A 25,193-nucleotide genomic window follows, 5' to 3' on the forward strand; every position below is an offset into this window, starting at 1 on the left:
CCAGGGATCATGTCTCATGTCTCCTGCTTTGGCAGATAGGCTCTTTTCCCCTAGGACCACCTGGGAAGCCCTTTTCCCCACTATCATGGGGGCAAAAGCACCTCCTGCACGTGGAAAGAAGAGATGGCCAGTGTCCTAGGTCCTTGCGACTCAAAATGTGGTCCTTGGATCAGCCTGTGAGAAATATAGAACTTCAGGCTCCAATGCAATCTTCCTGAATCATAATCTTCATTTTAATAAGCTTCTCAGGTGATTAGCAAGCAATTTAAGTTTGAGAAGCGCTACCTTAGGAGAAAAGCACCACTTTGAGGAGTTTAACACCTAATAATCACAACCTAATGACCACAGTCTGGTCAGCTGTGACCCTCCCAGATGGTCATCTAGTGCCAGGTACAGGGATCTGTTTTCTCCAAGGATCTGTATTTCAAATTAGTGAGATTTTTGGAAGGCTAGCAGTTATCCCGATAGGCATCATCTAAGAAGCCTCTGTATAATTCTTGTATAAATACCATCAGTTCAGTTCAGTTTCTCAGTCGTGTCCAACTCTTTGCGACCCCATGGACAGCAGCCTGCCAGGCCTCCCTGTCCATCACCAGCTACCAGAGTTTACTCAAAATCATGTCCATTGATTCGGTGATGCCACACAACCATCTCATCCTCTGTCATCCCCTTCTCCTCCCACCTTCAATCTTTCCCAGCATCAGGGTCTTTTCCAATGAGTCAGCTCTTCGCATCATGGTGGCCAAAGTATTGGCGTTTCAGCTTCAACATCAGTCCTTCCAATGAATATTCAGGACTGATTTCTTTTAGGATGGACTGGTTGGCTCTCCTTGCAGTCCAAGGGACTCTCAAGAGTCTTCTCCAACACCACAGTTCAAAAGCATCAATTCTTCGGTGCTCAGCTTTCTTTATAGTCCAACTCTCACATCCATACATGACTACTGAAAAACCATAGCTTTGACTAGACAGACCTTTGTTGGCAAAGTAATGTCTCTGCTTTTGAATATGCTGTCTAGGTTGGTCATAACTTTTCTTCCAAGGAGTAAGCGTCTTTTAATTTCATAGCTTAATTTCATGGTTAATTAATTTCATAAATACTATGGCTTTTTAACAAAAATTGACTTATGTTGGAAAACAGGGTGAGATTTGGGATTCCTAGTTTATCACCAGAGAAATGTTAAGGTTCTTGATGAAAATATATGCACGGGACAATGACCAACACACAGAAGGTACAGTGGCATTTTGCAATGGGCTGATGATAACCTGACAATTCAAAGCAGAAATCTGGTATGCTGAGCTAGATGATGTGAAAGGTTCTTTTTTCCTAAATTAGCCAAAGTATGCTCTGAGTGTTATGTTTCCACATTCATTCAATCAAAACAACCTTTCGATAGAAATATATAGAGATTCTCTCTCTATATGTCTCTATCTGTATCTACCTATCTCTATCTATCTATTTATCTCCCTATCTATCTATCTATAATAGAGATGCGGACACTACGTTAGGTGCTGAGAATATAATTAGGCAAAAACTGACAAGATCTCTGCCCTCATCGAACTCACAGTCCTCTCCAAGTACTAAACTTGAATCCTGGACCTGAAACCAGTTCAGATCTGAGGAAAGGTAGATCCAGTGCCTGCTTATAGCAGCAGGGGGATGGAGCCACAGGGTGAAAACGTAAAAGGAAGATACTTGAGGAAGGATCATTTCCTCGAAAACTGATATTTTACTGAGATTTTAACATCTGAAACCTCTATTCCTAGAAAACTCAGCCTAGTCATTGTCCGGGTATCTGTCTAACCAGTCAGCAACTTCTCCTAGGGGAAGAGATAAAGAGGAAGGTTGAGAGAGGAATCACAGATGTCCTTGTCTAGAATTTAAAAATAAGAGATTTCTGTGTTGCCTATAAAAGACTAAGACATTTGCTATACAGGAAAAAAAAGATTGTTCAATGTTCTAAGAATATATTATGTGCCAAGACCTTAGGACTACATCAGTGAACCGAAAAGAAAAAAAAAAAAAAAAGACCAATGCTCTCTTAAAGCTTACGTTCTAGTTCATGATGGAGATTGGGGAAATACAGGTTTCTCCTGAAGAGTGAAATATGTTAATCTCCATGTTCCTGCCAAATACCTCAGGATCGAAGCCCTGAGTTAGAGCTGCAAGGCTGTCCCAAGCAGACAATGTCATAATTAAAGAGACTGTGTTGGCGTCCATCTGCCCTCTGGCAGGGCACAGGACAGCACCCTCCATGTGGGCACAGAGCAGAGGCTCGAGAGTGAGGAGTCTGGGTCATGCCCCTGCTGCTAAGTCGCTTCAGTCATGTCCGACTCTGTGCAACCGCATAGACGGCAGCCCACCAGGCTCCCCCATCCCTGGGATTCTCCAGGCAAGAACACTGGAGTGGGTTGCCATTTCCTTCTCCAATGCAGGGTCATGCCCCTAGTAAGCTACATAATGGGATTGGAACAAGGCTTGTGAACCCAAGTCGTAAGACAGGTAGGATCATTATTATATAAACCTGGGTGACTTTTTTTTTCTTGCGTTCTTTCCACAGTTTTAATGTTTAAATTGCACAAGTAATATTTGTTTATTTTGGAGGAAAAAGTCTGGGACGACAGACCAGTTCCTTGCAACAGCAGTTCTTCATTCTCTGAAACCAAAGCCGGTCACCGACTCATCTCTCTTGCTCTTTAAGTTTCCTGAGCCACAGTTAGACTTAGTCCTTTGTGGTCCTAAACTCAAGAAGACACACATCAAGCTCTTTAAGCCCTTCTAACTAGCCTTGAAGTGAAGAGACAGTTTCCTTCTGCCTCTCCTTGGAAAAGGAGAGAGCAAGTTTTGCCCAGCTCTGTCCAAAGAAAGCTTCCTCATAAAATGGCCTCTTTTCACTTCCACAATCTTGGACAGCTTCCTTGTGGGTTTTTGAGCTATATAACATGTCCTGGGTCACTTACTTTGATATCTCTGGCACCACACTTTGGATTTTTCACATTTACTATTTTATGGAGCTGGTATTCATTTTCCACAGCTGCTGCAAAGAATCACCACACTCTTAGCAGCTTAACCAACACAAATTTATTATATTGCTATTCTGTGGGATAGAAGTCTGATATTGGTCTTGCTGGCCTAAAATTAAAGGGTCACATTTCTTTCTGGAGATTTTAGGGGAGGATTCCCTCTGTCTTGTTGTTTGCTGAACCCAGGGTAGGCAAGGTGCAAGCTAGAAAGCTGGAAGAAGATGCAAGGAGCCATAGGAACTGCCAACATGTTTATCCTCTCCTGGCTGGCACAGCAGCAAGGCAGCAGCAGCAGACATGCTGTCTTCTCTAGTGTTGACCCAGTGGACACAGCTGTGACTCCACACCACTCAATGTGACTGGACTCGAGTACGAGAGCTTTTCAGGTGATGCTTACATAGGTCATTGCACATGGATGGTGCTATACATGATTTCAGCTGATGCATAACCATGTATCTGCAAAACATGGGGCGAGAGCAAGAGGCCGTGGGGGCGAGAGAGCCGTCTTGGCTACATTGCTCTTTCCCTACACCCTTCCTGCCGTTTCTAGCTTCTACCCGCTCCTCAGATTCCTTGGTTATGGCGCCCTCCTCCATCTTCAAAGCAAGCAAAGTCGTACGTCTCTCTGTGCTTTTCTCCCACCACCACATGTCTTTCTCTGACCCTCTTCTGCCTCCCTCTTCTACTTTTAAGTACCCTTAAATCTCCTATCTGGATAATTGAGCATAAGCTCCTAGTTTTAAGGTAGTTTTGTTATCAACCTTAACTCTATTCAGTTCAGTTCAGTTCAATTCAGTCGCTCAGTCATGTCCGACTCTTTGCGACCCCATGGACTGCAGCATGGCAGGTCTCCCTGTCTATTGGCAACCTCAATTCTCCTTTGCCATGTAAGGTAAGGTAACATATTCACAGGTTCTGAGTTTTGGGATGTGAACATTTGTGGGAGTTTGTCAGTCAGCCTACCATAGAGTTTCAGTCAAAACTTTGTATTTATACAACCAGATACGATAATAATTGTGTGGTGAACATAGGTTTATGGACATAAATATTCCTTTACATTTTTTTGTAATATATTGTGTTCTAATGGGTAAGGAGTTGGGCTTCCCTGGTGGCTCAGTGGTTAAGAATACACCTGCTAATGCAGGGGATACCAGTTCAATCCCTGGTTGGGAAAATCCCCTGGACAGGGGAATGGCAACCCCATCCAGTATTCCTGCCTGGAAAATCCCATGGACAGAGGAACCTGGTGGGCTACAGTCTATAGGCTCACAAAAAAGTCAGATATGACTTAGCAACTAAACAACAACATATTGGTATACCATACATGTTTAACAATTTCTGTATTGTTGGACAGTTAGGTCATATTCTATTGTTTATCATAAATAACACTGCAGTGAACATCTCTGTTTAATTTTGGCACACATTCCCTGGTGACTTTTGTATTGTGTCAAGTAACCCACTCCAGTACTCTTGCCTGGAAAATCCCATGGACGGAGGAGCCCAGTAGGCTGCAGTCTATGGGGTCGCTAAGAGTCCGATATGACTGAGTGACTTCACTTTCACTTTTCACTTTCATGCACTAGAGAAGGAAATGGCAACCCACTCCAGTGTTCTTGCCTGGAGAATCCCAGGGACGGTGGAGCCTGGTGGGTTGCCGTCTATGGGGCCACACAGAGTCAGACACGAATGAAGCGACTTAGCAGCAGCAGCAAGCTGCTCTTACATTTCCCAGGACCCCTTTCCCTGCATGGTTTTGAGTTAATCAGAGCCATAAAACAAAAATTTTTTTTTTTTTTTGCATGAGATTTAGATGGTAGAAATGAAGCAGCAAGTCATACGTATACCTGGAAGACTGGTGTAGGGTCAGACACTGTCGCAGCTCAAGCATATCGTCGTGGCTCTGATAGTTCATCTTGTTAGAAGGGCCAGCAGCCTGTGGCAACTCCAGTCAGTTCTTCACGGGACCGTACCCGGGCCACCGATCCAGCTCCCACCAGATCTCTTTCAACTTCTCCATGTATCTACCCAGGTAAACATGCGCCCTGTGGAAACATGCTCTAGATCTTCTAGACGTCTTCTCATCACTGAGGTAGGATGTTTGGAAGTTGTGAGAGGCAAATGCAAGTTCTGCCTCTGCTGTTTCAGTGTTGGCTCATCCTGCGTGTTCCTCACTCTCTCCCATTTCATGTGCGTCTTCCCTTTCTAGCTGCTGCCCTGCTGACTGCAGGCGTGGCACCGGATGAAGAGCCACAGTCTTACACAAACTGCACAACCAGCTCCCACAACTGTGGAAGGCCTAATCTCTACACAGATCTCTCTCTCTATCACTCATAAGTGGTTCTGCTTCTCTGATCAAACCCTAATTGATGCTCATTCATAACTATTTTTTTTTTGATAAATTCCTAGAAATCTGGGAGGAGATAGTACATTCCCTAAATATTTCTTTTTTGTTCATGTGTTTTATTTAGTGAAATCTTTTTTGGAAAAGTTCTAGCTTGTTTCTACTCTACTAGGAAGACTCAAAGCAAGGTATTTTTGTCCACACTTGCTTGCACCAGAACTTTAATGGCAAAGCATTGGACCCCTGGGCCACAGTGTGCATGGCAGTAGCAAGAATCTAGAGGAGATGAAATTCAAAAGGAGGTGGTCAGACTCACTTGCTGAATCACCCTTTGATAGCACTCCAAGGTGACAAAACCTTTACGATTCTCTTTTCTGTTAGAGACATGAATATTTCCTTTATGGTCTGTCTTCTTAGACTGGAGTCCTGTCTCTGAATTCTTAACTATTGGTAGACTTTGCTTGCTCCCACTTACTTCATATACCTATTTGGACAACCATTTACCTATTATTCCTGCATTCCCACCATCTGTGTTTGATTCACCTACTGGGACATACCATTGACATAAATGGCATCACCTAGGTTTGTGCAGCACATGATCCGTACAACTATATTCATGAATTTTAAGTTACCCCAGGTTGTATCTTCCTGTTGCTGACTTGATCTTTCTATTGTTTGTGGCCATAGCTTTTGGATACCATGATCTGTCTGCTGGCTGGACATTAATCCATGGCCATCATAAGTTAGGTCCATTCCCTCAGTGTCTTCCCCAGCCAGGAAGGCAGATTAACTCTAGGAACCAGTAACTATAAAATCAGCACATCCCAGACCACTGCGGGTTAGGCCACTCCAGGTCCAACTGTATTCCAAGCTATGACAAACTTAGCTTCTAGAAACTCCTCCAAATCCATCTTTTAGGTGATAAATTTCTATTTGAGCTGGGTCAAGATGATTATGTAAGTCTAAAGTGCTAAAACAAGATTCTAGTAACCTGCCTGCCCTTCAGTGACATTATAAAGGCTTTCCTTGCTTATGTAGAGAGTCATAAGAACTATTGGTTTGACGACTTTGATTTGGCTGGCTATCTTCACTATAATAACAATTTCTGGCAAAGATATTTCAATTGTAGCTACCAACTATGAAATGAGTTATAGTATTTATTTTTCATGTTTGCATTGACTCACATCTCCCCATATCTATGTTTGTGGGAATAGTCTTTATTTGGGGACAATTAGGTACTGGGGATTTTTTTAATTTGCATGATTCACCCAGGCTAAACTCATGGGAAAGTGTTTTATGGAAATATATAATGATCTGGAAGTCCAGTCTTAGCTCTCTAGTTTGACATGGACATTAAAACTGAGAAGAGGGTTTACCTGGTGGCTCAGTGGTAAAGAATCTGTCAATTCAGGAGACGCGGGTTCAGTCCCTGATTTGGTAAGATAACCACATGGCGGGGAGCAGATAAGCCCATGCACCACAACTATTGAGGTTGTGCTTTAGAGCCTGGAAGCTGCAACTACTGAGCCCAGGTGCTGCAACGACTGGAGCGGTGTGCCCACTTGTGCCCTGCAACAAGAGAAGCCACTTCAGTGAGAAGCCCGTGCACTGCAGCTAGAGAGTAGTCCTACTCACCACAGCTAGACAAAGAGCCTGTGCAGCAAAGAGGACCCAGTACAGCCAAAAATAAATGAATTATAAAAATAAAAAGCTGAGAAGAATAACTCCATATACTTGGTCCTTAAATAGTTTTCCAAGATTAAACTTAGAACACTATACATTGATTCTAGAGTGGAATGATTTGGGGGGCAAGGATATTTGCCATCAAACTTAAAATTGAGGAGGAAGTCTTTTAAGTGATGCTTTTCTATAAGTGTTAGAATGACTATTTTAGTTGTTCAGAATGTTCTTCTTATCACCAAAATCCAGTTCCAAATAGATGGGGAAACAGTGGAAACAGTGTCAGACTTTATTTTTCTGGGCTCCAAAATCACTACAGATGGTGACTGCAGCCATGAAATGAAAAGACGCTTACTCCTTGGAAGGAAAGTTATGACCAACCTAGATAGCATATTCAAAAGCAGAGACATTACTTTGCCAACAAAGTTTCATCTAGTCAAGGCTATGGTTTTTCCTGTGGTCATGTATGGATGTGAGAGTTGGACTGTGAAGAAGGCTGAGCGCCGAAGAATTGATGCTTTTGAACTGTGGTGTTGGAGAAGACTCTTGAGAGTCCCTTGGACTGCAAGGAGATCCAACCAGTCCATTCTGAAGGAGATCAGCCCTGGGATTTCTTTGGAAGGAATGATGCTAAAGCTGAAACTCCAGTACTTTGGCCACCTCATGTGAAGAGTTGACTCATTAGAAAAGACTCTGATGCTGGGAGGGATTGGGGGCAGGAGGAGAAGGGGACGACAGAGGATGAGATGGCTGGATGGCATCACTGACTCAGTGGACATGAGTCTCGGTGAACTCCGGGAGTTGGTGATGGACAGGGATGCCTGGTGAGCTGTGATTCATGGGGTCGCAAAGAGTCGGACACGACTGAGCGACTGATCTGACCTGATCTGATCTGAAAGACTGAGGGGATATTTTCTTTGGATGGTTTCCATCACTGGCATCTTTATAACATCAAAAGTGAAACTCAGAACAGAATGAAAATTCTATTGATGTGTTGGAAGCAGATTTAATCAGAATATTTTGTGCATTTGAGCTGCTTTTATCCTTGGGAGCAAGGCACAATTTTCCTGTCTCACTTTTTATTTAGGATAAAGTAGGGGTTTAAAAGACGACTGAGCGACTTCACTTTCACTTTTCACTTTCATGCACTGGAGAAGGAAATGGCAATCCACTCCAGTGTTCTTGCCTGGAGAATCCCAGGGATGGGGGAGCCTGGTGTGCTGCCGTCTATGGGGCCGCACAGAGTCACAAATGAAGCAACTTAGCAGCAGCAGCAGCAGCAGGGGTTTAAACCAGATATTCTTTGTAATTCCTCCAATCCTAAAATGGCTTAATCTTTAAAAATGGTATTCATCTGTGGCCTAAATATTTAAAATGTCTGGTTAGTGTTTTCAAGGGCAAGTGCTAAAGAGTACATACGTTGCAAAGTCAATAACTTTAACTATCAGATTTTCTAACATAGTGTTAAGGCTATAGGTTTAGTTTGGATATATTCTATAGGATAATAGTCAAATACTTGTCCAGTTTAATTAAACATAATTTAGTCAATGGCTCAAATGTAAAAAGTATAAGAATATATTCGGCTGGTCAAATATACATAAATTATCTAATCCCCAAAGACATTAATGTGAGAGTGTGATTTGTTTTACTTTGAAAATATTCTGCATTTGATATGCTAGTGTCCTGAATTAGAAAACCTGATGATGTGAAAAATCATTTTCCCTTGTTTGCTTGCAAAGGAATTTACTACTATAATTTTAAAACAAGAACAGAGTTCAGTTTCAATTAACAGTGTACTAAGTTAATGATTAGCCTTCCCAGGTGCCACAGTGGTAAAGAATCTGCCTGCAAATACAGGAGACAAAAGAGAGATGGGTTTGATCCCTGGGTTTGGGAAGATCCTATGGAGTAGGAAATGGCAACCCATTCCAGTATTCTTGCCTGGAAAATCCCAGGGACAGAGGAGCCTGGCGGGCTACAGTCTATGGGGTCGCAAAGAATTGGATGTGACCGAGCATATGTACACATGCACGTTAATTATTAGTGTTTATGTTCTTAAGTTTCAGCCGTTTTAAAGTTTATGAATCCTAAAGAAGTTGGGCTAATTTTCTATCAGAAAAATATCACTGGAAAGCGCTATTAGTTTAAAGTGCAGAGGAGATAAGATAATGTAATCTGTTACTCATTTTAGCCGTGTACCATTACATCTAGTCTATTAATATTAAAGAACTTCAGGCTTGCATACTTACTTAAATTAATTTACAATAAATGATTCACAAATTAATTGAGTAGATTAAAATTTTGGCAACAATAAGTCTTTATAAAGTTTGGTTCTTGATAGAGAAAGAAAAACAAGACAGTCTTTCATATGTAAAGAATAACACACAGGACAGTTGAAAACCAGTTTAGCTTAATAGTCCACGTGTACTTACAAAGTTCTAGTTTTTCTCCAAACCCTTCTTTTTAATGAGTCTGGTAAAATATCTAAATTGCAACACTGCATCTATATTTTGTCCAAAAATTTGTAGTATATTTCCTTTAAGTTGTATAAAGCAAATATTCTGTGAACATTTAATTATTTATAAACAGTATTCTTTTGAATAGAAACATGGCAGTAAAGCATGAAGACCTTGCAAACTTTGGGATTCTTAAAAACCATCTGGAAAACAAGGCAAAGACCAAGATCAGAATATGGCTTCTCTGGTGGCTCAGAGGAGAAGGCAATGGCAACCCACTCCAGTACTCTTGCCTGGAAAATCCCACAGATGAAGGAGCCTGGTAGGCTGCAGTCCATGGGGTCACGAAGAGTTGGACACAACTGAGCATGGCTCAGATGGTAAAGAATCCACCTGCAATGAGGAAGACCTGGATTCAATCTCTGAGTCGGGAAGATTCCCTGAAGGAGGGCATGGCAACCCACTCCAGTATGTTTGCCTGGAGAATGCCCATGGACAGAGGATCCTGGTGGGTTATAGTCCATGGGGTCACAAAGAGTCAGACATAACTGAGCAACTAAGCGCAGCACAGCACAGCACAAGATCATAATAGTTCCAGGAAAAGGAAATACAAATTTCTCTTAGATGTATAAAAGGCATGGTCTTATCCTTACTAAAAGATACAAATTGAAATTATAAGATATTATTTTCAACTATCAGATAGATAAGTATAAATGCATTTGGTGAGAATGTGAAAATATAGTCATGCTCCTACAGTTCTGGAGTTTAAATGGATATAAACTCTATGCTAGGAGTTGGGGGAGGGCATATGATCTAGTAATTCAATCTCTAGGAGGTTACAATACAGATATACTCAGGTGTGAAATGACATTGCAATATTGTAATGACAAATAATTGGATAGAATTTAAAGGCCCATCTTTGGGGACCAGTTAAATCAATTTCATATAATAGATCCTTATGCAGCCTTTTAAAAGAATGAAAATTCTTTATATGTATGGATTTGGAACAATATGCAAACATATTATTAAGGACTTCCGAATGGTGTTATGACTGATTAGGTGCACAGAGGCCCTCCTTCTGCTAAGGAACAACTAGACCTTGGATAGGACCCAACTCTTTGAGGCATTGTTGGTCTCTCAAGAGATCGGGGAGGTTTCTGAAGACCCTCTCGTTCCAAAAATCAAAATAAGACTAGAGTTGTTCTGAGGTAAATGATGATAGTAGTAACACTGTTATCAGGATACTGGGGCTTTGGCCAGTAGAAGATTGAAAAGAACGAACTGAGCCAAGACCCTGAAGTGACCCCAGAATGATGGTTTCTTTGGCTACCCAAAAATAAGTTCCAGGTGGATTAAAACCTAAATAAGACATAACTATAATGCTCTTAAAAGAATGGAGGAGAGTATATCACAGCCCCCAGACAGTAAAGAATTTATAAAAGATGATGCAAACAATTGCAAGTACAAAATAAAGACTGATAAATTTAACCACATTAATATTAAGAAATTTTGTTCCTCAAAAGACTGTATTTTTAGTTATTGTTAGGTATTATTAGAATAAAAAAAGAAAGGTCATGAGAAGGTATTTGCAGTACGTATAATCAGCAAAGCCTAGTGAGCATTACTATTACAAACTGATAGCAGAAACAGTCAAATAGAAAAATGGGTAAGACTTTAACAGGTACTGTACAAAAGGTGATATCCAAATGATCAATAAACATGATCCTTAGTAATTAGGGAAGTACACGTTAAAACTACAATGGGCTACACACCTATCAGATTAGAAAAATAAAAGTCTGACAATATTAAGTGTTGGAGAGAAAACCGGGACAATAGGAACATCCAAACAATGTTGGTGAGATGTAAATTAGTATCATCTTCCTGAAAATATCATGTGGCATCCAATAAAGTTGAACATATTTGTAACCCCAGCCCAACAATTTAAATTCAAGATCTATACCTTAGAGAAATACATGCAGATGTGCATCTGAATATATGTATAAGAATGTTCACAGGAGTATTGTTATTAATTGGCCCAAACTGGAAGTAACCCAAAAGCCACCAACAGCAGAATGGATAAATAAAATTTTGGTACAACTGAATATTATACAGTAATAAATATCAACTAAAATGCAGGCAAAAGGAATAAGTTGGAGATACATAAACAAATCTTACATACCTAATGTTGAGTTAAAAAAAAAAAAGCAGGATACAAAACAGTACATTCAATGTGATTATATACTTTAAGTTTAAAAAGAGGCAAAAGTAAATCCTTATGTTTAAAAATGCACACAGAGGTAGTAAGGTAGTACATTTATAAAGAAAAGCAAGGAAATTACTACAAGTCATTGGATGATGGTTATATCCTGGGGGATAGATAGAACTGTGATCAGAAAGGCACACATATGTGGGCTCCTTGAGTGCTGATAATATTCTATTTCTTGACCTGGAGGATGGGTTATGTGGTTGTTTTGTGGTTATTTTTTGAATTATGCTTTTTTTCCCACAATGCATGTTATACTTCACAGTTTAATATTTCAAAAAAGAAACTAAAGGAACTCACCACTAAGATAAACAAGCCACAAGAAAGTACCAGGAATGAATAGGCAAATTCCAGGGGAAAGTAGAACTTTTCAAGTCTACATGGAAAATTAAGGCAAAACTGACCAAAAGCTGGACCACAACGCAAGTCTCAACAAATTTCAAAGTGAAATAATACTGAGCATATTCTCTGACCACAGTGGAAGTCAGCTAGAAATAAAATTATCAGTAGAAAATTCACACATTTGTAAATTAAGAAACACATCTCTAAATCGTCCATTGTTCAAGCAAAAAATCATAAGGGTGCTAGAAAATATTTTAAATGGAGTAACACTGAAAATACCACCTGTCACAAGTTGTGAGGTGCAGCAAAAGCCATGTTGAGAGGGATATTTACAGCACATAAAATCCACATATTAGGAAAGAAGAAAGATGGAGAAACTTACGGTCTAAAAATTTCTCATGAGATTAGAAAAACAGCAGAGGCAGGTGCAGAGCGCCGTGGAGCAGGCACGTGGTTGCTCGTGGGCCGGAGGAGGCCAGGTAAGGCCCAGACATCCTCAGGGTGGCCTTCATATCTGGTTGTACCATGACAGTCCCTCCTAATGGTTCCTTGAGGACACTCTAACTTGTCTGAGACTTGATGGCTAAAGAGAGGAAGAAAATTTCTTCTCTCTCAAGAGTTGGGGGATTTACATAAAGTGAGGAAAATGAATGTACAGTTTCTCTCACTAATGACACTTCTACTTTGCAGCAGAAATTAGGACAATTGAGAGTATTTAGCTAAGAAACTTCAAGTGTCGTTTGATACTTAGACCTTTTAAATTTGGTTCTAATATCAACTTTATTGTTGGCAACAATGGAACTCAGCTGCTATCTCAATAACATTAAGAAACAGTGCTAAGTCACTTTAGTCGTGTCCGACTCTGTGCGACCCCATGGACGGCAGCCCACCAGGCTCCCCTGTCCCTGGGATTCTCCAGGCAAAAACACTGGAGTGGGTTGCCATTTCCTTCTCCAATGCATGAAAGTGAAAAGTCAAAGTGAAGCCGCTCAGTTGTGTCCGACTCTTAGCGACCCCATGGACTGTAGCCTACCAGGCTCCTCTGTCCATGGGATATTCCAGGCAAGAGTTCTGGCGTGGGGTGCCATTGCCTTCTCAAGAAACAGTGGAGGTGATGCCAAATGTGTTTGGTGACTCTAGCTGTGCGACATCCCAGCAGCATGGACAGAAAAGAAAGTCAGTCTTACAAACTAAAAAGTGAAACACGAACCGTGGCTTCTACTAGGAAAGAACTGATTGTAGTTCTTGATCATTTCAACATACAGGTGGATAATCTCATTTCAGTTTAACACAAGAGATAAGCAACCAGTTATAGCTGTCTAAATTGAGGGAAACAAATATAAATTCTCCATGAGAGCAACCCAACTTGAGCAGATGAAGGAAGGTTATTTATACATTATGGAAACAAAAGAAAGAACAAGGAGTAGATAGATCAAGGAAGAGTAATTTATTGAACTAAACCACCAGTATTTAGAGAAAGAAGAATATTTTCAAAGTACTGCTAGTTTAAGTACATTGAAGACTAATTTAAGATTCTTGAAACATGAAATGGTTTGGGCAGTGATCAATTAAACAGAAAAACAATGGAATGCTATGAGAGATAATATAAAAATTAGAGAAGATCCTGCTGCTAGACTTGACAGGAAAATGAAGAACAACAGGTCAAACTTAATGAAGCAGAAAAAAAAAAATACAAGGATATTCAAGATAAAACAGAAAATATTAGTGAAGAGACAAATGCATGAACACCAGAATGTATAGTATTGAAAGCAGATAGATGTTACTCCTAAGAAAAGAGCCTATAATGAAACTAAAGTTTTATACAATCATTCCCTAAAAAAAATCCAAATCTGTATAGAACATTAAAGAAAGATGATGAGCAGCTTTTCAAAAGAATTGAAGAACTGAAAAAAAAAGGTACAATCAATCTTTGGAACTTAAGCTGAAAGGCAAAAAAATTACCTTGGTTAAAGAAAGAGTGTAACCTAGTCATACTGAGTCAAGTAAATCAGACAAAGACAAATATCGTATGACATCGCTTAGATGAGGAATCTAGAAGAATGGTACAAGTGAACTCATTTACCAAACAGAAATAGAGTCATAGATGTAGAAAACATATTTATGGTTACTGGGGGGAAATGGAGGAAGGATAAACTGGGAGATCGAGACCGACATATATACACTGCTATATATAAAATAGATAACTAATAAGGACCTACTGGACAACACAGGGAATTCTTCTCAAAACCCCAACATGACTTATATGGGAAAAGAATCTAAAAAAAAGTGGATATGGAAGCTAATACAGCATTTTAAATCAACTATATTTGAATAAAAATTATATATATATAAGAAAAGAGTGTAAAGGCCTTATAGGTTCAAAGAAGTTCAGTCAACCAAGAGATTGAACAGTTTCAGCAAGCCAAAGGAAACATACCAGAATTTAGGGAGAAGAATGAGATGTGAAGTATATACTGAGCTATATAATCAGAGGCAACTGAAAGAAAGTAATAACGGTTGACTAAAAGGATTTGGCCCTCATGTTCCGACCCTTCTTGAAGCCAGAGATGATGCTTATTGAAGTGGACATTTTACCTATAAACCTGTCGGCTCTTCAGGCTCTTTCATTCATCCTGGGGACGCTGAGCTTGCTCTAGCTATTGAATCTTGCTTAAAGGACTTCTGCAAGCCTATTGTTGCCATAATCTTGCTGAGGAAAGAACGCTTCAGGCACGGATGAAAAGGTTTTATTCACTAGGGACCTCACAGCCACAGACAATAGTTTCTGAGTTTGGGAATAAGACGTATGGTGTTAGATAGAGCTGCTTATCATCCAGTTTCCAACCGTTCTGACAGCTATAGAAATAGAAAATGCAGTTGTTACAAATAGTCTAACTGACATGAGAGATATAGAGACAGTGCTACTAATCAAAAATAATTGCGTAGCTTGTGCAGTAATGCAGTCCCAAAGCTACCCGAAAATTGTAGCTTTTACTGCTGATGGTGATCAAGTCTTTGTGGGATGTTATTATTTACTTGAAAATAAGACTTGAGTTTCTAAGCAGAAATGTGGATTTATTTCAAACTGACTTGGAGAAGAAGGTTGAAAATACATAAGCCCAGATAACAAATTTTCAGCAACACTTGTCTATTCCTGAAGAGTATATTAAACACAATGAAAGTTTTCTTAGAAGTTGCCAACTAGATTGTAAAGTGTTAGGATGAAATTAAGAAAAACTCTTTCTAAAATGTAGGAACTTGAGAATATAAAAGAATCCTAGTCTGTAGATGTTGAAACCTCGGAAGATGAAGTTCAAGAAAATAAAATGAAAATGAAAATTGTTGAGAAAAATATGGAACAACAAAAGAAAGCATGGAGCCTCTTAAAAGTCTGAAATAAGAAGCAGAAAACAAGTATGCTGTAATTAAACTGAAAATTAAACAGTAGCAGATCCACTTAAAGATGAATTAAACCTTGCTGATTCTGAAGTGGCTAACCAAAAACAAGAGAAATGGCATTGTGAAGCAAAACAAAAAGAATGTTTGGATACTTTAAATATTTTTAAAGGTTTTTTTTTCTATTCTTTGCAGCCAAAGATGGAGAAGCTCTATACAGTCACCAAAAACAAGACCAGGAGCTGACTGTGGCTCAGATCATGAACTCCTTATTACCAAATTCAGACTTAAATTGAAGAAAGTAGGGCAAACCACTAGACCATTCAGGTATGACCTAAATCAAATCCCTTATGATTAAACAGTGGAAGTGAGAAATAGATTTAAGGGCCTAGATCTGATAGATAGAGTGGCTGATGAACTATGGACGGAGGTTCGTGACATTGTACAGCAGACAGGGATCAAGACCATCCCCATGGAAAAGAAATGCAAAAAAGCAAAATGGCTGTCTGGGGAGGCCTTACAAATAGCTGTGAAAAGAAGAGAAGCAAAAAGGAAAGATATAAACATCTGAATGCAGAGTTCCAAAGAATAGTAAGAAGAGATAAGAAAGCCTTCCTCAGCAATCAATGCAAAGAAATAGAGGAAAACAACAGGATGGGAAAGACTAGAGCTCTCTTCAAGAAAATTAGAGATACCAAGAGAACATTTCATGCAAAGATGGGCTCGATAAAGGACAGAAATGGTATGGACCTAACAGAAGCAGAAGATATTAAGAAGAGGTGGCAAGAATACACAGAAGAACTATACAAAAAAGATCTTCATGACCCAGATAATCATGATAGTGTGATCACTCATCTAGAGCCAGACATTCTGGAATGTGAAGTCAAGTGGACCTTAGAAAGCATCACTACGAACAAAGCTAGTGGAGGTGATGGAATTCCAGTTGAGTTATTTCAAATCCTGAAAGATGATGCTGTGAAAGTGCTGCACTCAATATGCCAGCAAATTTGGAAAACTCAGCAGTGGCCACAGGACTGGAAAAGGTCAGTTTTCATTCCAATCCCAAAGAAAGACAATGCCAAAGAATGTTCAAACTACTGCACAATTGCACTCATCTCACACGCTAGTAAAGTAATGCTCAAAATTCTCCAAGCCAGGTTTCAGCAATATGTTAACAGTGAACTTCCTGATGTTCAAGCTCGTTTTAGAAAAGGCAGAGGAACCAGAGATCAAATTGCCAACATCTGCTGGATCATGGAAAAAGCAAGAGAGTTCCAGAAAAGCATCTATTTCTGCTTTATTGACTATGCCAAAGCCTTTGACTGTGTGGATCACAATAAACTGTGGAAAATTCTGAAAGAGATGGGAATACCAGACCACCTGATCTGCCTCTTGAGAAATCTGTATGCAGGTCAGGAAGCAACAGTTAGAACTGGACATGGAACAACAGACTGGTTCCAAACAGGAAAAGGAGTATGTCAAGGCTGTATATTGTCACTCTGCTTATTTAACTTATATGCAGAGTACATCATGAGAAACGCTGGACTGGAAGAAACACAAGCTGGAATCAAGATTGCCGGGAGAAATATCAATAACCTCAGATATGCAGATGACACCACCCTTGTGGCAGAAAGTGAAGAGGAACTCAAAAGCCTCTTGATGAAAGTGAAAGTGGAGAGTGAAAAAGTTGGCTTAAAGCTCAACATTCAGAAAACGAAGATCATGGCATCTGGTCCCATCACTTCATGGGAAATAGATGGAGAAACAGTGGAAACAGTGTCAGACTTTATTTTTCTGGGCTCCAAAATCACTGCAGATGGTGACTGCAGCCATGAAATTAAAAGATGCTTACTCCTTGGAAGGAAAGTTATGACCAACCTAGATAGCATATTCAAAAGTAGAGACATTACTTTGCCAACAAAGGTCCGTCTAGTCAAGGCTATGGTTTTTCCTGTGGTCATGTATGGATGAGAGTTGGACTGTGAAGAAAGCCGAGTGTCGAAGAATTGATGCTTTTGAACTGTGGTGTTGGAGAAGACTCTTGAGAGTCCCTTGGACTGCAAGGAGATCCAAGCAGTCCATTCTGAAGGAGATCAGCCCTAGGATTTCTTTGAAAGGAATGATGCTAAAGCTGAAACTCCAGTACTTTGGCCACCTCATGTGAAGAGTTGACTCATTGGAAAAGACTCTGATGCTGGGAGGGATTGGTGGCAGGAGGAGAAGGGGACGACAGAGGATGAGATGGCTGAATGGCATCCTGGCTCGATGGACATGAGTCTGAGTGAACTCCGGGAATTGGTGATGGACAGGGAGGCCTGGTGTGCTGTGATTCATGGGGTTGCAAAGAGTCGGACACGACTGAGCGACTGAACTGAACTGAACTGAAAGGTTTTTTTCAATGTGGGTTATTTTGAAAGTCCTTATTGAATTTGTTACAATATTGCTTCTGTTTTACATTTTGGTTTTTTGGCCTCTGGGTATCTGAGATTTTTAGCTCCTGGCCAGGGATTGACCCCACATCCCCTGCACTGGAAAACAAAGTCAACCCCTGGACCACCAGGGAAGTGCTCTGGATACTTTGAATAAAAATAAGTGAAAACTAGATAGGAAAGAAAAAGAACTAGAGGAGAAAAAAGAAGATAAATCTGCCCAGAGAAAATAGAAGAAAAAAAGTTTAGCTGTCATCGTGGTTAGCCAGCGGAATGTCCACAGTGCACGGGGCCTTCACCATGAGCATTCCTGCGTTGCGACGTCAGTGAGGAAGGTCAGGTTGCTGAGCTTCGCGCTTATTTGAAATCTAAAGGAGCTGAAATTTCATAAGAGAACTCTAAAGGTGGACTTCATGTAGATTTAGCTCAAATTATTGAAGCCAGTGATGTATGTCTGAAGGAAGATGATAAAGTCCTTGAAATTGTGATGAACAGCGCAGTATCCCCCCGTTGATCCTGGAACCAGATAAGCAGGAAGCTCTGATTCAAAGCCTGTGTGAGAAACTGGTCAGATTTCAGGAAGGTGAACGTCCATCTCTGAGACTACAGTTGCTAAGCAATCTTTTCCATGGGATGGATAAGAATACTCCTGTAAGATATACAGCCTCACTATAGTTGCAGCCTCTTGTGGGGCCATCCAGTATATTCCAACTGAGCTGGATCAAGTTAGAAAATGGATTTCTGACTGGAACCTCACCACTTAAAAAAAAAACACACACTCTTTTAAGACTACATCATGAGGCACTTGCGGCTTGTAAGAAAAGTGATGCCGCATCAAAAGTTATGGTGGAATTGTTAGGCAGTTACATGGAGGACAATGCTTCCCAGGCTCCAGTTGATGCCCACAGGTATATTGTGCAAGCATTTAAGATCCAAATGCATTCCTTTCTGATCATCTTCTTACTTTAAAACCAGTCACGTTTTTGAAAGGCGAGCTTATGCATGATTTTTAACAATTTTTGTGAGTGCTAAATTAGCATCATATGTCATTTCATCAGAATGATAAAGACTTCATTGATTCAGTTGGCCTACTACATGAACAGAATATGGCAAAAATGAGACTGCTTATTTTATGGGAATGGCAGTGGAAAATAAATTTCTTTTGACACAATGCAACAAGATCTTCAAATTGGAGCTGATGATATTGAAGCATTTGTTACTGATGTGGTAAGAACTAAAATGGTCTACTACAAAAGTGATCAAACCCAGAGAAAAGTAGTTGTCAGTCATAGCACACATCGGACATTTGGAAAACAACAATGCCAACAACTCTATGACACAATGCCTGGAAACAAGACTTGAACAAAATGAAAAACAGCCTTTTGAGTCTTTCTGACACCTGAATTTTTACTCTGTATAATTTTGTTCTTTTTGGAAAATCTAAATCATAGTAAAACATAGGCTGAAATCTGAAAAAAAAATTTAGACAAGGAAATGAATAGATTAAGACAAAAGATACAGGCTGAACATGCTAGTTTTGGAGATCACGAGGAAATAATGAGGCAGTACTGAGAAGCGTGAGAAACATATCTTGATCTAGGTAATAAAGTAAAGACTTTTGAAAGGTTTATTAAATTACTAGAAGAAACAAGAACTCATAGATACAAAGCAAATCAATAATTTAGAAGGTCTTTGTAATACAAATTGTACTTTGACAATTTATCTCAGCCAGCCTATTTATGGAAAAATGAATTTTGTCCACAAGAATGACACTGTTACTGTATCAATTCCGCCTGGGGAGAGAAACAAAGTTCCTTTCTATAACAGCAAGGCCTTATCCAGAGGTGAATGTTTTTGTTTTTGTTTTTCCCATGGCTTGTTTCATTCTTTCCCTGTGGTCCATTGCTGAATCTCCTTTCAGATGGCTGGACAAGTCTGATGTTCTACATGATACAGTTAACTAAAGGACATAATGAATATGATACTCAAGACAGCAGATTCCCAGTGTTTCAATTTATCTTGCTTACCCCTCAAAGCACAAGCTCACGTCTGTCAAGTAAACTGACAGACTGAGAATTCTTTGAATGTCTGATCCTGAAAGAGGATAAATCACATTGCCTTTCTCACCTGTAACTCAATAGGAACAAGACAAAAGTTGATTTGTAACTTAGATGCCGTGTCCTCATGTTGAAAAATTTGCAAAGGGAAAAAAATTCAGGACTATTTGATGAAATAAAATGAAACCAAAAATATTCTAAAATAAAAAACTCTTTTATGCATCTTACCAGAATAAAATATATAAATAAGCCTAGAAAACCAACTACAATCAGTAAATTAAAATTACTTTACAAAAATCAATTTCATAGTACTGGTTTTAAATCTTTTTTTTTTTAACTGCCTATTTTAAGTTTTCTTTTTAGAAGTAAAATTTTGTACGTACATTCATGTACATATCTGTTTGGTTTGGGTTCATTTCTATGATATTTTGTAAGAATTAAAAGTTTGAGCACCTGGAAACAAAAAAAAGAAAGAAAAATAGCAGAAATAAAACCCAAAGAAAGTGAAAGAAGGATAAAATAAAGATAAAAGCAGAAATTCATGCAATAAAAACATACATTTGATGGAAAGAATCAACACAGCTAAAAGATGTGTGCTGTGTGATAAGTCCCTTCAGCTGTGTCCGACTCTTTGCAACCCTATGGACTGTGACCCACCAGGCTCCTCTGTCCATGGGATTCTCCAGGCAACAATACTGGAGTGGGTTTCCATGACCTCCTCCAGGGAATCTTCCTGACCCAATGATAGAACCTGCATCTCTTATGTCTCCTGCATTGGCAGGCTGGTTCTTTACCACTAATGCCACCTGGGAAGCCCCAGCTAAAAGAGAGTTCTTTGAAAAATGAAGAGAGTGAAAAAGTTGGCTTAAAGCTCAACATTCAGAAAACGAAGATCATGGCATCTGGTCCCATCACTTCATGGCAGATAGATGGGGAAACAATGGAAACAGTGTCAGACTTTATTTTTGGGGGCTCGAAAATCACTGCAGATGGTGATTGCAGCCATGAAATTAAAAAACGCTTACTCCTTGGGAGGAAAGTTATGACCAACCTAGATAGCATATTCAAAAGCAGAGATATTACTTTGCCAACAAAGGTCCGTCTAGTCAAAGCTATGGTTTTTCCCGTGGTCATGTATGGATGTGAGAGTTGGACTGTGAAGAAAGCTGAGTGCCGAAGAATTGATGCTTTTGAACTGTGGTGTTGGAGAAGACTCTTGAGAGTCCCTTGGACTGCAAGGAGATCCAGCCAGTCCATCCTAAAGGAAATCAGTCCTGGGTGTTCATTGGAGGGACTGATGCTGAAGCTGAAACTCCAATACTTTGGCTATCTCACGCGAAGAGTTGATTCATTGGAAAAGACCCTGATGCTGGGAGGGATTGGGGGCAGGAGGAGAAGGGGACGACAGAGGATGAGTTGGCTGGATGGCATCACCAACTCGATGGACATGAGTTTGAGTGAACTCCGGGAGATAGTAATTGACAGGGAGGCCTGGCATGCCGCGATTCATGGGGTCGCAAAGAGTTGGACATGACTGAGTGACTGAACTGAACTGAACTGAATGACCATAATAAACTTCTTATGAGAGTGAACAGGAAAAAACAGAAAACATCTCATCTTACCACAGCTTTGATCAGCAGCGAACTGAACTTTTTGGTGCTTTACCTGTGGTTACCATTATTACAAATCTTTTAGATATTAAGAGATCTCAAAAGGATATTATGAGACTTTATAACTTTGAAAAATTAGATGAAAGGAATACATTTCTAACAAGGCCCAGTTCTCCAAAATTGATACAAGAAGAAACCAGGTAATTCAATAACTCAAAATTGCATCTGCAATTTAAAACCTTCTCAATGAAAGGAAGGGTTTGCTTCTATTATTAGTATTTTGTCTTTGACATCGGTCACCTTTTCCTTCTTTACATGTCTAATAGTATTTTATTATATGACAGACTTTGTATATAAAAGAAGGCTCCAGCTCATACCTTCCTCAGGCAGATAGATTGCAGAACAGATCACCTCAATCCAATCAGTGATTGAATTGATTCAGAGCTTCTAACTGAGAGTTTCTTTAATCTCTGTTTCCTCAGCCCTGTAGCTCTGTTCTTCATATTTGAATTTAGCTCTTTAGTGTCCAACCCCATTGTTAGAGACTAAATTGTGCCTCCCCCTGCCCCGCCTGACCACCCCCCACAAATTCTTATGCTGAAGTCCTAACTCTCAGTCATCAGCATGTGACCATATTTGGAGAGAGGGTCTTCAAAGAGGTTAAAATGAGTTCATCAGTGTGAGCCCTTATAAGTGTGTGTCCTTATAAGAAGAGATTAGGACACAGACTCACACACAGAAAGAAGGCCGTGTGAAGACGGGGAGACCACCATCCATAAGCCAAGGAAATAGACAGTATAGAAACCTAACCCTGCTGACACTTGGATCTTGGACATCTAGCTTCCAGAATGGTGAGAAAATAAACTTTTCTAGACTACCCAGTCTGTGGTAGTCTGTTATGGCAGCACTTAGCAAACTTGCTGAGCTTCCCCAATGGCTCAACAGGAGACACAGGAGACCGGGGTTCTTTCCTGGGTTGGGAAGATTCCCTGGAGAAAGAAATGGCACCCCACTTCAGTATTCTTGCCTGGGAAATCCCATGGAGAGCAGAGCCTTGTGGGCTACAGTCGAAAGGGTTGCAAAGAGTCAGACACAACTGATGACTAAGCACAGCAAGCTACACACCCATGGACAGAAACCTGAGGGAGAGCCTAGTTGTGAATCTGTGAAAGCCTCTAGTAGGATTTTATCCCCTGTAGGCTTTTTCCCCTATGCACCACAAGACAATGGAGATGAAAACCTGCCTTTCTGACTAGCACCCAGCCTCACATCACCCTCAGGAAATGTCTCAGGGGCAAATTAGCCTTGCACTTGGGCTTTCCCAGTTTCTAATTGGTCACACCAGCTCTGTGTGACTGTCAAAAATTCTGCTGGCTTCTTTTTCTTCTAGTACAGCCTCCCCGCCTAAATCAAGCCCACCAGAGGAAAAAAAAAGACAATCACTAGTTCACCTAGGATGGGTTATTACTGTTGCAGAATTTTAGTTTACCCATTCCTCTTTGCTCCTCAACTCTCTGATAGCTTTACAAATATAAATTTGCAATTTATCCATTTTATTTTCTACTTGTTGCAACAAAAACATTGGGATACTGCAAATTAATATATCCTACTTAGAAGTTAAGGTTTTTATTAAACAAACTAACTGAATCCAGCAAAATATAAAAGGATATATCACAACCAAGTTGACTCTATTTCAGGAATATGACTGTTTCAACATAAAAAATTAAACAATGCCATTCACCATGTTAACAGGAGAAATGAGGAAAACTTATGATTATTTTAATACTGTAAGCATTGATAAAATTCTATATGTAGGTATAAAAAAAACTCTTAGCAAACTATAGATAGAAGGAAACATCTTTAAATTGTTAAAGGGTATTTATGAGAAAGGGACTTCCCTGGTGGCTCAGTAATAAAGAATCCACCTACAATGCAGGAGTCACAGGAGATACGGGTTCTATCCCTGGGTTGGGAAGATCCTCTGGGGGAGGGAATGACAACCCACTCCAGTATTCTTGACTGGAGAATCCCATGGACAGAGGAACCTGGTGGGCTACAGGCCATAGGGTCACACAGAGTTGGACACAACTAAAGCAACTTAGTATGTAAGTACACATTTATGGAAAAACGAAACTATAGGAAACAGTGCTTAATAGTGAAATATTTCACTCTGAAACAAGGAATATACTGAAAGTCCTATCTAATACAATAAGGCAAGAAAAATAGATAACAGGGTTAAAGGTAGAGGAAATAAAATTGAATCTTTTGCATTCTTAGAAAATTAAATCCACAGATTGATAGTAGAAATATTAGGTGAGGGCTTCCCTGGTGGTCTAGTGGTTAAGAATCTATCTGCCAATGCAGGAGGCACGGGTTCAATCCATGGTCCGGGAAGATCCCATATGCTGCAGAACAACTAAGCCTGAGTGCCACAACTATTGAGCCAGCACTCTACAGTTTGGGATCCAAAACTACTGAAACCCATGCACTGCAATAGAGTAACCCTACTCTCCAAAACTAGAGAAAAGCCAGCATACAGCAGTGAAGACCCAGCACAGCCAAAAATAAAAATAGATAAATAAAAAGAATTATTAGGTGAGTTAACAAATTTACAGGATACAGATTGTCATTCAAAAGTCAATGAAATTGTCCTTGTTGAGCATCAAACCATTAAAAAATGAAATCTAAAAAGATACCATTTACAATAGGATTAAAACATACCAATCACCTACAATAAATCTAAAGAAAGATGTGGAATACCTCTATACAGAAAACCTAAAAACATTTTTAGAGAAATTGAAAATGATCTAAATAAATGGAAAGATATACTCTTTTGATGTATTAGAAGATTCAAATTAGTACAGATGTCATTCCTCCCTAGGTTTACCTGTAGAGTCAATGTGGTCCCAATCAAAATTGCAATGAGTTAATTTTTGTGGAATTGACAGGTAGATTCTGAAGTGGAATGGGCTTCCCTGATATCTCAGTTGGTAAAGAATCCGCCTGCAATGCAGGAGACCCCAGTTTGATTCCTCGGTCAAGAAGATCTACTGGAGAAGGGATAGGCTACCCACTCCCGTGTTCTTGGGCTTCCCTGGTGGCTCAGCTGGTAAGGAACCTGCCTGCAATGCCGGAGACCTGAGTTCAATCCCTGGGTTGGGAAGATCCCCTGGATAAGGGAAAGGCTACCCACTCCAGTATTCTGGCCTGGAGAGTTCCATGGACTGTATAGTCCATGGGGTTACAAAGAGTCAGACATGACTGAGCGACTTTCACTTTTTCTGAAGTGGAAGGATAAAGAATATGTCAAGGGTCAAGACTAACCATGCACTCCTGTGAAAAATGTGTGAGGACAAACTCTACTGAATATTAAGATGTAAATCTAGTTAATACAGTATGATATTGGTGAAAACATTGACAAATAGATCACAGAATGGAGCAGAGGCCATATATAGACACCTGATTTATGACAAAGGTGTCACTGCAAAAGTGGTGATGGATTAGATTTTCCTATGAAAAGGGAAAGAAAAGAGACACCCTGCCATCTCAAACCATAAGCAAAAATCAATTTCATGTTGATTGTAGCTTCAAACATAAA

The 25,193-nt window shown here is 39.9% G+C and overlaps 2 pseudogenes; both read left to right on the plus strand.

The window, feature by feature from the left end:
- The first annotated feature begins 12,416 nt into the window (after nt 1-12,416).
- LOC102389930 lies at nt 12,417-15,497 on the plus strand (annotated as a pseudogene).
- Nucleotides 15,477-19,331, plus strand: LOC102389594 (annotated as a pseudogene).
- The last annotated feature ends 5,862 nt before the right edge of the window (nt 19,332-25,193 follow it).

This window comes from Bubalus bubalis, chromosome 2 (genome assembly GCF_019923935.1).
Source record: "Bubalus bubalis isolate 160015118507 breed Murrah chromosome 2, NDDB_SH_1, whole genome shotgun sequence".
Lineage (NCBI taxonomy): Eukaryota > Metazoa > Chordata > Mammalia > Artiodactyla > Bovidae > Bubalus > Bubalus bubalis.